General features: G+C 44.3%; 1 protein-coding gene across 4 annotated transcripts in view; it reads left to right on the plus strand.

Moving 5' to 3' along the window:
• Positions 1-13,431, plus strand: part of Tmem108 (transmembrane protein 108) — a 265,163-nt gene that overhangs the window by 51,787 nt on the left and 199,945 nt on the right. The window lies entirely within an intron of this gene.

A 13,431-nucleotide genomic window follows, 5' to 3' on the forward strand; every position in this document is an offset into this window, starting at 1 on the left:
GAATTACAGTGGGAAAAAGTGAGAAAGGCTGCCGCCGCACGCATTCATAATGCCCAAATAAGTAATTCCGTGCCATAGACGTTGTTTGGTGTGCTTTATGTTTGTAATAATTGAAATTCTAATAAATTATGATGGCTAGCATTGTCACACTCAGCAGAACTTGCTGCTTCTGCCTAATTAGCAAAAAGATTTTTTGTTCTGTTATAAGTTCAACTTGTGTGTGTGTGTGCCTATGAGTGTATGAGAGTGTGTATGTGTGCCCATGTGTGTGTGTGAGAATGTGTATATGTGTATGTGTACCTGTGCATGTGTGAATGTGTATGAGAGTGTGTGTGCCTGTGCATGTGTGTGTGTGTGTGTGTGTGTGTGAGAGAGAGAGAGAGAGAGAGAGAGAGAGAGAGAGAGAGTGTGTGTGTAGTACTTGGGAATTGCACTTTGTAGCTATTATAGGTTTTCTCTTTCAGGCTTGCTAAGTGGAGACAGGAACTTGATCAAGTCTGCTGTATTTTAGCTTCTACTGTAATTGCTTATTTTCTTTACCAGGCTTAACTAGTTTTTCCGGATTTCTTTTCTTTCTGTCTTTTTTCTTTCTTACAATCAGACAGTCATGTAAAGCAGTGTCTGAAAAGGAAGAGGCTAAGATAACCTGATATGATATCAAACTCCGGGGCTGGAGAGATGGCTCAGTGGTTAAGAGCCTTCACTTCCCTTGCAGAGGACACAAGTTTGGTTTTAGGCACCCATGTTGGGTTCGAGGGGCCTCCATAGCTACCTACATTCCCATGTATGTACTTATCCATGTGCAAGCACACGATTAAAATAATAAAATGAATCTTTGGGGGAACAAAAGGCCCGGGGCATCTAAGGTGACATGGAGAGTAGGTTGGGAAGGGAGGTGGTCTCCAGGTGTAGTGGCCCCTTGAGGACATAGCCACAACAGAGGACACCAAGCAGGTGACATGACGAGAAAGCAGTAACCCTGTATATTTGAAGGCAAATGCTCCTCCCTAGTCCTCCACTGTGGACCCTGTTGACACACTCAGGCGCGTTGATTCATTTTCTTTCCATGCGTCACTCCAGGGGGTTCATATCCTCTGCTGCTGCTGCTGTGTCCATCAGTGTCCACATCCAGTTGAGAGGCATGTTTTGGGATGTTTCTGGGTTGGGAGCTGGTGAGGACCTCCAGCGGACCGACCAGTGCTCATTGTTGTTGGGTGACCAACATCTATGCTCTTCTTCCACCTGAGGACTATATAAACTGCTGCCCAGCAGGGCCTGAAGGACCCTTGAACTGACTCTTGGATTGATCAGACCTTCTTTATACTCTGCCTGGGAACAGGTGTTGAGGTAAAGCTCCACCCCCTGAGCCAAGGATGTGGGGGAGGGTGAGGGGGTGATATTGTGACAACCCAGTTGTCTTTAGAGTTTCTGATTTAGGAAGTATGCCTCAGGGCCCCCCAAATTTGCCCTACTCACTGTTCCCAGGTGAAAGAAAGCAGGTCTAGGGAGCATAGTTTGATAAACCACCATTTAAGGCATCTTGAAGCGTGGAATGATTTGAAATCAGGTCATAGTCCTGACGTTTCTCAATTCTGTGGCTCAGCTGCGCAGCGTGGCTCTGACCTCCCGACACTCTGGCCTGGGATCATGGGAGTGTGCTCATTTCTTGCTCATATGATGCATAGTGCCCCAGACAATTAAGATCATCTGATTTCTGGGGTGCCCATCAAGTCTGACTGCCCAAACAGGGTAAAGCTCTAGACATAGGGCAGAAGGTGTGATCTTCTTACCGCTGGGACATTCTTACTTATACCTGAAGTAGCGCTCTTAGTTGGGAACAGTTTTATATAGGAGAGATCAAAACTCAAAGTTTAAGTTATTTGTCTAGAAAGTGCAGGAAGCAGCAGCAGTGGAAGTACCAAAGAGTCTGACTAGGCCATGCAGTCCTAAACAGAAAGAGCAAAAATGGAAGTGAATCACAACACCTGGCCTCAACTTGTGCTATACAGCCACAGTGGCGAGGTTAGAATGGTACTGGCACCAAATGGACATATGTAGACCAATGGAACAGAACAGAATAGAGGACCCAGGAATCATAGGCACCTGCTTTGTACAAAGGCATCAGAACAACACAATAGAAAGAAGACACATGTGGTACTGTGAAAACTGGATGTTCATGCAGAAGAATGAAATTCGATCCACACCTCCCAACAGGCACAGAAATCCATTCAAAATAGACCAAAGACCTTGATATATAACACCACTCCCCACCCCACCCCCCAAAAAACACCTGGGTGAAAAATGTCAAGAGATAGGCATAGGGGAGAATTTTCTGGAAAGGAAGTTACTCCAAAAGTTGCCAGGTGGGATTACCAGAAAGTAAAATGCTTCTGTGCAGCAAAGGAGACCACAGAGTGAAGAGGCAGCGTGGCGTGGGAGAAAAACCTTGCCAGATAAACTTCAGATAGGAGGTAATATTAGTATCCACACTATATAAAGAATCACAGAAATTAAACACCAGTAGGCATAATCTCTCAGTCTTTGTGATAATTAGCTGAACAGACAGTTCAAAAAAAATGGCTAATAAATATTTTTTAAATGTTCAGCATCCTTAGCCTTTTGAGGAAGCGCGACTTGAGACTGCTTTGAGTCCCTCCTCACCCCAGTCAGCATGGCCAGGCTCAAGCAAACAAATGATGACAGTGTGATGGGAAGGAAGAGCCCTTATTGCTGGTGGGAATGGCAGGTGATGCAGTCAGTATGGAAATCAGTGAGTGTGGAGGTTTCTTGAAAATAAAAAAGTGGCACAGCATGACCCGGCTGTACCACCCCTGGGCACAGACCTGAAGAACTATGGGGAGAAATCTTTGTTTTACCAGTTTATCCTGGATCACAAGATACCACCACCACCTCCTCCTCCTCCTCCTCCTCCTCCTCCTCCTCCTCCTCCTCCTCCTCCTCCTCCTCCTCCTCCTCCTCCTCCTCTTCTTTTGTTCTTTTTAATGGTGACATTTTAAATTTATTTATTTATTCACTTTCCATCTCGATCATAGCCCCCTTCCTCCTCTCCTCCTGGTTCCACCCTCTTCCCCCTATCTTCCATCTGCTCCTCCTCAGAAAAGGGGAGTCCCCTCTACCAACCTACCTGAGCACATCAAGTCACATCAGGACTAAGTGCATCCTCTTTTTCTGTGCCCTGCTGAGGCAGCCCCACCCAGAGGAAGTGATCAAAAAGTAGGCAACAGAGTCCATGTCATTGACAGACCCCTTTCCCCTTACTAGGGGGCTCACATGAAGACTAAGCTGCCCATCGGCTACATCTGGCTGTAGAGGGCCTAGGTCCAGTCCATGCATGGTCCTTGGTTGGTGCTTCAGTCTTCACAAGCCCCTCTGAGCCCTGGTTAGTTGACTCTGTTGGTCTTCTTGTGGAGCTCTTTCCCCTCCAGTTCCTTCTGTCTTTCCTCTCACTTTTCTACAACACGCCCTACCCTTCGCACAATGTTTAGCTGTGAGTCTTAGCATCTGTTTCGACCCACTGCTGTGTGAAGCCTCTCAGAGGACAGCTATGCAAGGCTCCTGTCTGCAAGCATAGCAGAGTGTCATTAATAGTGTCGGGTTGGCTCTCTCCCATGGGTGGGTCACAGGTTAGGCCCAGCATTGGTTGGACATTCCCTTAATCTCTATTACCCCTGCACACCCTGTAGGCAGGGTAAATTTTGGGTTGAAGTTTTTATGGGTGGGTTGGTGTTCTTCTCCCTCCACTGGGGGTTGTGTCTAGTCAGAGGGTGTCCTCTGCAGGCTCCATGACCCCTGCTACTAGGAGGCTCAGCTAGAATCATCCCATATCCTCCCAGAAGCCCACCCTTTCTTAGGTCCCTAGCTTGTCCCCTGCTTTCTTAGGTCCCCTGCTCGCAGTTTCTCTTCTCTCCACAGGCCTTCTGCCCTCCCCCACTACACAACTCCTGTTCTCCACATATCTAATCTCCACCCTCATTTCTTTCCACTCTCCCTCTCCTACCTTGTTCCCTGTCTTCAACCTCTTCTGCTGTCTACTGTATTTCCCTTTCTGGCTGAGATTTAAGCATCCTCCCTTAGGTCTCCCTTGTTACTTATCTTCTTTGGGTCTGTGAATTGTGTGTAGTATGTTTATCCTGTACTATTTGGCTAAAATGCACTCATAAATTTGTATATGCCATGTATGCCTTTTTGGCACTGGGTTACCTCACTCATTATAATCTTTTCTAATTCCATCCATTTGCTTGCAGATTTCATGATTTCCTTATTTTTAATAGTTTAGTAGTGTTCTACTGTGTAAATGTACCACAGTTTCTGTGTCCATTCTTCAGTTGAGGGACATCTAGGTTGTTTCTGGATTCTGGCTATTACGAACAAAGCTGCTATAAACATAGTTTAGCAAATGTCCTTGTATGGTAGAGCATCTTTCAGGTATATGCCCAGGAGTAGTATAGCTGGCCCTTGAGCTAGCACTATTCCCATTTGTCGAAAAAGTGCCAGATTGATTCCCAAAGTGATTGTACAAGTTTACACTCCCACCAGCAATGGAATAGGGTTCCCCTTTCTCTACATCCTCACCAGCATGCGCTGCCACTTGAGTTTTTGATCTTAGCCATTCTGACTGGTGTAAGATGGACTCTCAGGGTCATTTTGATTTGCATTTTCCTGATGACTAAGGAAGTTGAGGATTTCTTTTAAATGCTTCTTAGCCATTTGAGATTTCTCTGTTGATAATTCTTTGTTTAGCTCTATATCCCATTTTTTAATTGAATTATTTGGGTTTTTGTGTGTGTGTGTGTGTTTAATTTCTTGGGTTCTTTATATATTCTGGATATTAGCCGGTTGCTGAATGTAAGGTTGGTGAAGATCTTTTCCCAATCTATAGGTTGTCATTTTGTTCTGATGACAGTGTGCTTTGCCTAACAGAAGCTTTTCAGTTTCTTGAGGTTCCATTTATTAATTGGTCTTAGAGCCTGTGCTGTTGGTGTTCTGTTCAGAAAGTTGTCTGCTGTGCCAGTGAGTTCAAGACTCTTTCCCACTTCTAAAACATTTAGTGTATCCAGTTTTATGTTGAGGTCTTTGTGCCACTTGGACTTGAGTTTTGTGCAGGGTGATAAATATAGATCTATTTGCATTTTTCTACATGTAGACATCCAGTTAGACCAGCACCCATAGAAAAGGTATCTCAATAATTTCAGTGCTATCTCCAGTAAAAATAACACAAACTTTTCCCTTCTCACAGGTGTGTGTGTGTGTGTGTGTGTGTGTGTGTGTGTGTGTGACAATCTTAAAAGGAGAGGGACGAGAAGAGGCATTTGATGAACACAGACTACATGCCCAGCACTGTACCAGATGCCCTTCCTGTGACATCATCAGTAGCTGCCCCATTGCTGTCACCAGGCACTTGTCAAGTTCACTGTTGACTCTCAAGTCCCTGCCATTTTCAGGGGGTAGATGTGCTGCCATCTGTCCTCAAGTGTGGGTTTTCTTATTGCCTGTCCTATCCACACGATTTCACATGGCGCCGGGGGCTACTTTTAAAGCAGTGCAGGCTATTTGTAGAAATTTTAGGCAAAGGATTTGAATTGGCAGTCTCCAGAGGAGGAAACTCAAAAGGCCATCAACAGCCAGACATCATGGCAAGCATGCACACACGTGCACACACAGACACACACACACACACACACACACACCTGCAATCCCAGCACTCAGAAAACTGAGACAAAATAATGATGAGTTTGAGAGCTTTGGCTGCATAGTAAAAACCCGCCTCAAAAAGAAAAACATGTAAATAGCAGCCATTAAGAAAAATAAGCAATGAGAGGAATATAAATTAAATCATGCTGATATATTATTTCTATAGCATATAGTATATTGGAGAGTTAAATTATACCAAATGTTTCTAGGGCTCCATCTATTGTTGATGCTATTTTATGGCACCACCTGCAAATATCAGGGCCAGTTAGATTCTCTCGGCCTACCAGTGACACTTTTCAGATGAGCGAAAAGAGAAGAAGGAGGAAGAGCAGGAAGGAGAAACGAGGGAGTAATATAATGTGAAATATTTGCACAGGGTCATTGTGGTGATGAGATATTTGCAGGTAACTTCGGTGCCCCTGGGAATGTGAGTAGGTCAGCATAAGCAGCAGTGAAACAAATGATGAGATGGACGTTTCTCAGCATGGGCAGATCTCAGGGGCATAGCGCCAAGTGAGAAACGCAAGACAAATGATGCCATAGAGTGAAGACTCATTTCCTCAAGTTTATTACATGCACACGATATTATACATATCCCCTAAGTGCCCACATGAAAGATCTACTTATTAAAGCCAGGATGCTTGACTGAGGGTCCGTAAGAGCTACAGAGGGGCATACGGATGGAAAGCAGAATGATTGATAGATAGATAAATAAATAAAGCAAGCAAGATAGAGTCTTGCCAAAACCAATGTCACGAGGGCCTCAGGGTCCTGAGAAGAAAACAAAACAAAACAAAAAAACAAAACAAAAAAAAAAAACCACAACACAACAAAACAAAACTGAGAAAATATAAGTCAGAGTAGAAATTATATTTTATTGATGGCCTAAAAACTTTAAAACTTTGCCATGTTATTCTAGTACTTGACATGTGCCTTATGTAGATACGTGTTTATGTGAGTGGATGTGCACAGGTGTGTATATACACATGTACACTTATTGACACAAATTGCTCAAGGTCACACAACATGTTGCATCCTGGCTCTGAAGATAGACGGGAGCTGGATCCCCTCCAGGTGGTCCCTGTGCCGTCAGAGTCAGTCAACTTATACCCTGACACGGGTCCAGCATAATGTGAAACCCTGTGCGGATGCCCCGGCAGCTGGGAGGTGGGTAGCATTGATTCTGAGAAGATGTCAGTGTTTTTGTTTTTCCATATGTAACTCTAGTAGCGTTCATTTGCTTGGCTGTGCTGGAAATAAAAAAAGTCAGACCATCCAGGTGCCATGGTGGATTCCTGTAGTCCCAGAGGCAGGCGGATCTCTGTGAGCTGGAAGCCAGCCTGATCTACAGAGTGGATTCCAGGACAGCCAGGACTGTTCCACAGAGAAACCCCGTCTAAAAAACTGTCTCAGACCATGGCACAGGTGGTAAGAGTGTGAACAGTCAAGTGGACACTGGTCCCAGATTGGACAGTGATGTTGAGACTTGGACTGGTGTGTCAGGGAACCATTTCCTGTGACAATGGCTCCTGTAGGCTACAGCCACATAGCTTCTGATGACTCTTTGCTCAAGAACAGGTCAGTCAGTCAGTAACAGTTCAGACCCTTTCTTCTGTGTTTTGCCTCTGAGCTGTGAGCAGTCCTTAAAGAGGAATGTGCTCCTCTCCTGTGCATTCTACAAATTCCCAATGAAAGACTCCAGTCAGTCTAGGCTCCTTGCACAAACCCATGAAAACTCCTAAGGGAGTCTCAGATTTCACGTCGTCTTAGCAGGAGCTGAGTATTACCCAGTACCACCGGCTTCTGTTTCCATGGCCATCACTGTTAACTTTGCAGCTCCTTCATGATGACTTTCTCCTCAACAGGTAGACTTGCCTAATTTGCGAAGGTGCCAGGGGATGGTATATCTGTGTCTGTCTGTCTGTATCTTTTTATTTGGTTGTGGTTCAATTATTATGCTTTACTCTAAGTACAAAATATTCACACGTTAGAAGACATCAGTACTTATGCCTAATAGAGGCTAAGCAAAGATTTGTAGCATTGTGTTGAATGCAATAGATTTGGAAGGGAAAAAAAATCAGACAGAAAACATGCTCTCAAAATGTCTCCGAAGTTCTCACTGCTGGCTACTCTTTTTCTTCAGCAGTTTCTACTTTTCTCTTTGGTCTAATCCAGATGTATATAAGGTTTGCTATTCTGTAATACACAAAATCCTTTGAGTGGGAAAACTATTTTACAACACTTGATTTGGGGCTGGGGAATGGCTCAGTCGCTAAAGCACTTTTACAGGTTCATGGACCCAAGTTTGGATCCTCAGCATCCAAGTTTAAAAAAAAAAATGCTGAATGCAAGAGGCATATGTCTATAACCCCAGTGCAGGGACAGGGGCCAGTCAAGAACTGAGCGCCTGCCAGCCTAGCCAGACTTATTTATAAGCTCTGGTTCTGTGAGGACTTCTGTGTTCAAAATAAAAATTGAGATCAAGTAAGAAAAATAGCCAGTAGTTACCTCTGGCCTGCATAGCTTGCACATGCCACACCTATGCACACACCCGTGCAAACATATACAAAACATGTAAACACTTAGATACACACGAGGGCAGGGGACAGTCCTCCTTTCTTGGGGTTTATTATTGAAAGCCCCTCTCTCTGATAGCCGGACTTGGTTGCCCATGCCTGTTACCCAAGCAATCAGGGGACCAAGGCAGGAGGACCAAGGATTCGAAGCCAATCCGAAGCCAGTACACGAGACCACATTTCAACAATAACAACTAGCACTTAAAAGAATAACAATAAAGGCTTCCTGAGGGCAGGGAGCCACATGGTAATCCGCTGGCTTCTGACCACCTGTTAAGTGGCCAGGTTTGTGTGTTCCCCCACACCCATTCTCTCAGTTAGGGTTTTGTCGCTGTGAAGAGACACTGTGACTGCTGCAGCTCTTATAAAAGAAAACATTTAATTCTGGACTGGCTTACAGTTTCAGAGGTTTAGTCCATTATCATCATGGCAGGAAGCATGGCAGGAGGACAGTCAGACATGGTGCTGGAGAAGGAGCTGAGTTCTACATCTTGATCTGCAGGCAGCAAGAAGAGATTTGTGCGTCACCCTGGGCATAGCTTGAGCATACACGAGACCTCAGAGCCCACCCCCTGAGTGACATACTTCCTCCAACAAGGCCACACCTCCTAATAATGCCGCTCCCTGTGAGCCAAGCATTCATACATGAGTCTTTGGGGGCCATACCTATTCAAACCACCATACCCAGCTAACCCAAGCTGCGGCTGCTGATGTCAAAACTACCTAATGCTTCCCAGCCTCGAGATTTTTACCATCATCTAAAGTGATACTGTAATTTATCAGGGTTTTATTTTTCTATGTCCCTAAGAAAAATGTTGCTTAATGGTTGTAGAATACTTTGACATGGCTTGATGTCTTTAAATGGAATCTTCTCTCCAGGGGAAAGAAAAAGAGAAAATTCAATGTTTCAAGGTTAATTTAATTACACATTTGTATCAAGTTCTGTGCTTGCAAAATATTTCCCAGCTGCCTTTCCTTTGATTTCCCAAGCCTGCCTACTTCTGACTCCCTCTTGGTGCCTGAGCAATCTTCCCCTCCCCCTCCTCACTGCCTCTTTTACTTTAGTACAGACACACCGGCCTGCTCTTTCTCACAGGTGGTCCTAAGACCAGATGACCTTTGTCAGTATTCTTTGTGGGCTCTGGGAAGCTTCGGAAATAGAGGTGTGATGTAGGACACAGGCTGGTGAATGATATTTTTCATTTACATATGTGTTTGGGATGGGGGCAATCAGGGGGCGTCAGATGGCATCTCTCTTAGGTTCCCCAGTGTGAAAGGCTCTCAGAGATTACCAAGTCAGAGAAGAGGAGAAAGAAAAGTGAGGTGAAAGGGGACAGGCACCCCCTTCCACCCAGTCAGCATATCATATGCCTGCTTTGTATGCAAAGACAGAAGCTCTGGTGATAGTGTGGAGGATAAACACTCATTTCCCCAAACATCCAGATGCAATTGGCTTCAGCCATCTGACAGAGCAGGCTCTCTCTTTAGAAACACAGTTCATTTAGACTTCATTCATTCGTGACCCTGGGTACTTTGCCTGGGGTATATCTGCTTGACTTTGTTTTGTCTACAAAGAAGGGGGACCCACACAGCAAGTTCCTGGTGTAAATACATTTGCTGCAAACACGTTAACCTGCTCGAGAAGATGTGCTTTTAAAAGCTTCCTTGCATCTATTTGCATCCCAGCCATGTGCTGATTATGAGTGATTCCAGCCATTAAGGTAGTCCTGGGAGGGCTGCTACTTGGTAATATTTCATTAGCACTTAATTTGAATTACTCTAATAAAACTCCATTTCTTTGCCTCACCCATAATTCAGTATTGTCACACACATCTTCCTTTTATCCTTATGAACTTGTTAAAAAGTATCCTTATTAATTATATTCCCCTACATCCCTTAGATACGGTTGGATACAGTACATCCTTTTGGGCAAGTTTTTTTTTTTTTTTTTCATTTTTCTCCATCTTTTCTTTTAGGATAAACACACCCTGGCATTAAAACATTTGTATAAAGAGCAGGATTGCCTGTAATAAACCTAAACTAGGAGAAATACAATTTGTTGTCCCCACAAGACTTGAGTGGAAAACAGAAGCCAACTGTCCCCCTAAAAAAGAAAAAAAGAAAACTTGGTCAGATTTTTTTAAATGGCAGAAATAAGCTTTATTATTCCTAAAACATCTGCACAAGGATAGCTAGTGAATCCTGAGTGAATGGATTAACGAGTCAATCCTTTGGGATTCCCAATGTGTTTCCTAATGACTGTCTTTTGCTCTCAGGCAGTCTGGGTTGTGATAGGAGCTGCAAGGGAATTGTGTTGAAAGTATTGCCTGTGTTCGTTATGTCCACCACTCGCCCACCTGGCTTCAGACATCTGGGGAGGGGACACTGAGCACACACCAGCCAGCCAAGAGCAGGAAGGAAGTCCCTGTCCTCCACATCTCCCTTTTAGGGCAGAGACACCCAACCTTGAAGAGAGAGAAAAGAGTCAACCTTCTGCCGTTTGTATTCAGTTGTCTATCTGTGAGTTACCAGCCCTCTGCTAGCCATTCTGCTGTGATTGTTCGTGATGTTAAAGACATCTGTGAATCCTGCCACCTCTAGACTGTCTCCAGTACTGGGGTTCCACAACACTAGGGAAAGACAGTAGCTTTGGACTAAGGAAATGGCTAATTATTATTTTTTTCTTTTTTTAATACTTGCTCTCAATATGCCAGATACTGTTCTAAAATTATTTTTTTTCTGTGCCCTCTTTTCTACCTGTAACTGTGAAGTGAGTGCGTGTCCCATTTCATAGATGAGGAAATAGAGTCACACAGGAATGTTTGTGCAGCATTATTTCAAAAAGGAAAATGGTTGCTTTTCTTCACAGTTAGACTTTTTCAGCATCCCTTAACTTTCAGACTACATCTGCATGACTGCACTTGGTCTAATACATCTGCCCCCAGCTGTTCACAGCTCTTGAGCCCAGAGACTCTGAAGCCTGGCCCAGGACTCTGCCCAGGAGCATGCTGCCACTTTCTCTCTATCCGACCCATAGATCCGGGTTACAGACTTACTCTCAGTCTAATGGGAGTTTTGCAGCCTTGGGGACTTGAGCAGTGTTTGAGGGCTGTTACAGTGTCTGAAAACTCCACTTAAATACAAACCAACACTGTCTTAGTTACTTCACTGGGACAGAACCCCTTATAGTAGACAGCTGAGGGAAGGAAGGTTCACTTGGACCCGTGGTTTCCCAAAATGCGGCTTCTCATTCAGTGGAGGCACGGCAGAGCAACTAAATCATGGCGGCAGGCACGCATGGCAGAGGTTTTTTACATCATAGTGGACCAGGAGGCAGAGAAAGAGAGGCAGAAACTGAGAGCTGGCTACAGACCTTTCCAAGGTCTATTCCTAGCGACCGTCTTTTACCCGGCGTACCCATTTCTGCAGCGTCATCTATTAATATACAAGCACACACACACACACACACACGCACGTACACATGACCACAAACACTTAACACGTCTATGCTTATGTAAATGTGTGGATCCTATTGCACAGTATACATTCTCAGCAGTAGTCTGCCCTTTTCAGTACACATAGCCCCACTTCATTTTGAATGACTGTATAGTACTCCGTTGTGCTCACGTGCCATAGTTGAGCAACATTTGGATCCCTCTAGTTTTATCCTGCTACAGTCATCCACTTACGCATCCTAGAAATAATGTCCTTTTGTTTCTGAGGGTGTGTTTATCAGATCCTGTGAGAGGCTAATTGATAAAATAGAATGTGCATTTTAAAGCATCCCTTAACACTGCCAAATTGTCCTCCAAAACGATGCTAATTTATACTTCCATTAATGCCATAGGAGAATGTCCTTTTCTCTGTATCTTTGTCAACAATGAGTATGACAAAATTTGAGTTTGTAAATCTGATGGCAAAGACAGAATCAAATGTTGGTACTTCAGTAGCTGCCGTGTCTAAAATTTGTTTCAATAACTGTTCACTGAACATGTGCTGTGTCTCATCATTGGACTAGGACGTGGTGACCAAATGTTGTCCTTGTCCTTTAAAACGCCATGAGAGTGAAATTTTCAAGAAGAAATTCAAAGCTGTCAGTGGTAGAAGATGATGTGTGTCTTTTGTTCTCTGCTGACAGGAAGGCACTGTCTCATAGCATGGACAATGATGCTCACGCCCACATGGATGATGTCCACCCCTGCCCATGCTGATGGTGTCTACCCATACCCACTCTGGTTTCTGCTTCTTCCTTCCCAGATTGGAAACTCTCCCCTTCTGCAGCACTTGCCTCGTTTTCCTTGTAGAGAGCAGTTGGCTGCAGCAGAAATGCTTTCCCAGTAGCTTCCATCTTTCTCTGCAACCTGGCTTGAGTATTGCAGGCACTGCAATTAGAAGCAAGCACTCACTGCCACCCATTGCTGGCATCTTTCCTAAAAGGACACCAAGCGTGTGTAGGATTGTTTGGCAGTGTCCCCAAGAGGTAATTCATTCTCTCAAGCTTCTCCTGCAGATTGTCAAAGAAGGTATGGCGTTTCACATAGGGCACCCTATGTGAATTAGGGTTATAGGCATGCTGAGTATTCCTTTAGAATTCACTGCAAGAAAAAAAAAATGAATACAGTAGCATTAGTCATTTGAGGCAGTGTTTGTTTCTGCTACCAAAAGAAACTAAGGGAATAAGATATAATCTGTAACTTGAAATACCTACATGCTAGCTGTTAAATAAAATAGAAGAGGGTCCCAAACACACATAATGGGTGAGTAAATCCTTGTGGATTTGTGTGTATAAGGGTCTGTGTCAAGGCCAGAGGTTGACCTTCCTCTGTTGCTCTCTACTATGTTTGTTGTTTGTTTGTTTTCCTGTGTGTGTCTCTCTCTGTCTGTCTCTCTCTGTGTCTCTCCCTGTTTTAAATCTTTTGCTCTTGGATTTGGCTAGCTTGGCTAGGCAGCAAGCCCCAGGCATCCTGGAGCCTCAGCCTCCCGGTTGCTGTGTGTGTGCTATCAAGACTGGCTTCTTACGTGAGTCCTAAAGATCAAACTCAGGTCCCATGCTCACAAGGCAAGTGCTTTACCAGCTGAACCATCTCCCAGCCCCTAACCTGGTTTTCTGGATGGAAGGCTGCTTTAGATGTTTTGACTCTTC

The sequence above is a fragment of the Meriones unguiculatus genome, chromosome 6 (genome assembly GCF_030254825.1).
Source record: "Meriones unguiculatus strain TT.TT164.6M chromosome 6, Bangor_MerUng_6.1, whole genome shotgun sequence".
Classification (NCBI taxonomy): Eukaryota; Metazoa; Chordata; class Mammalia; order Rodentia; family Muridae; genus Meriones; species Meriones unguiculatus.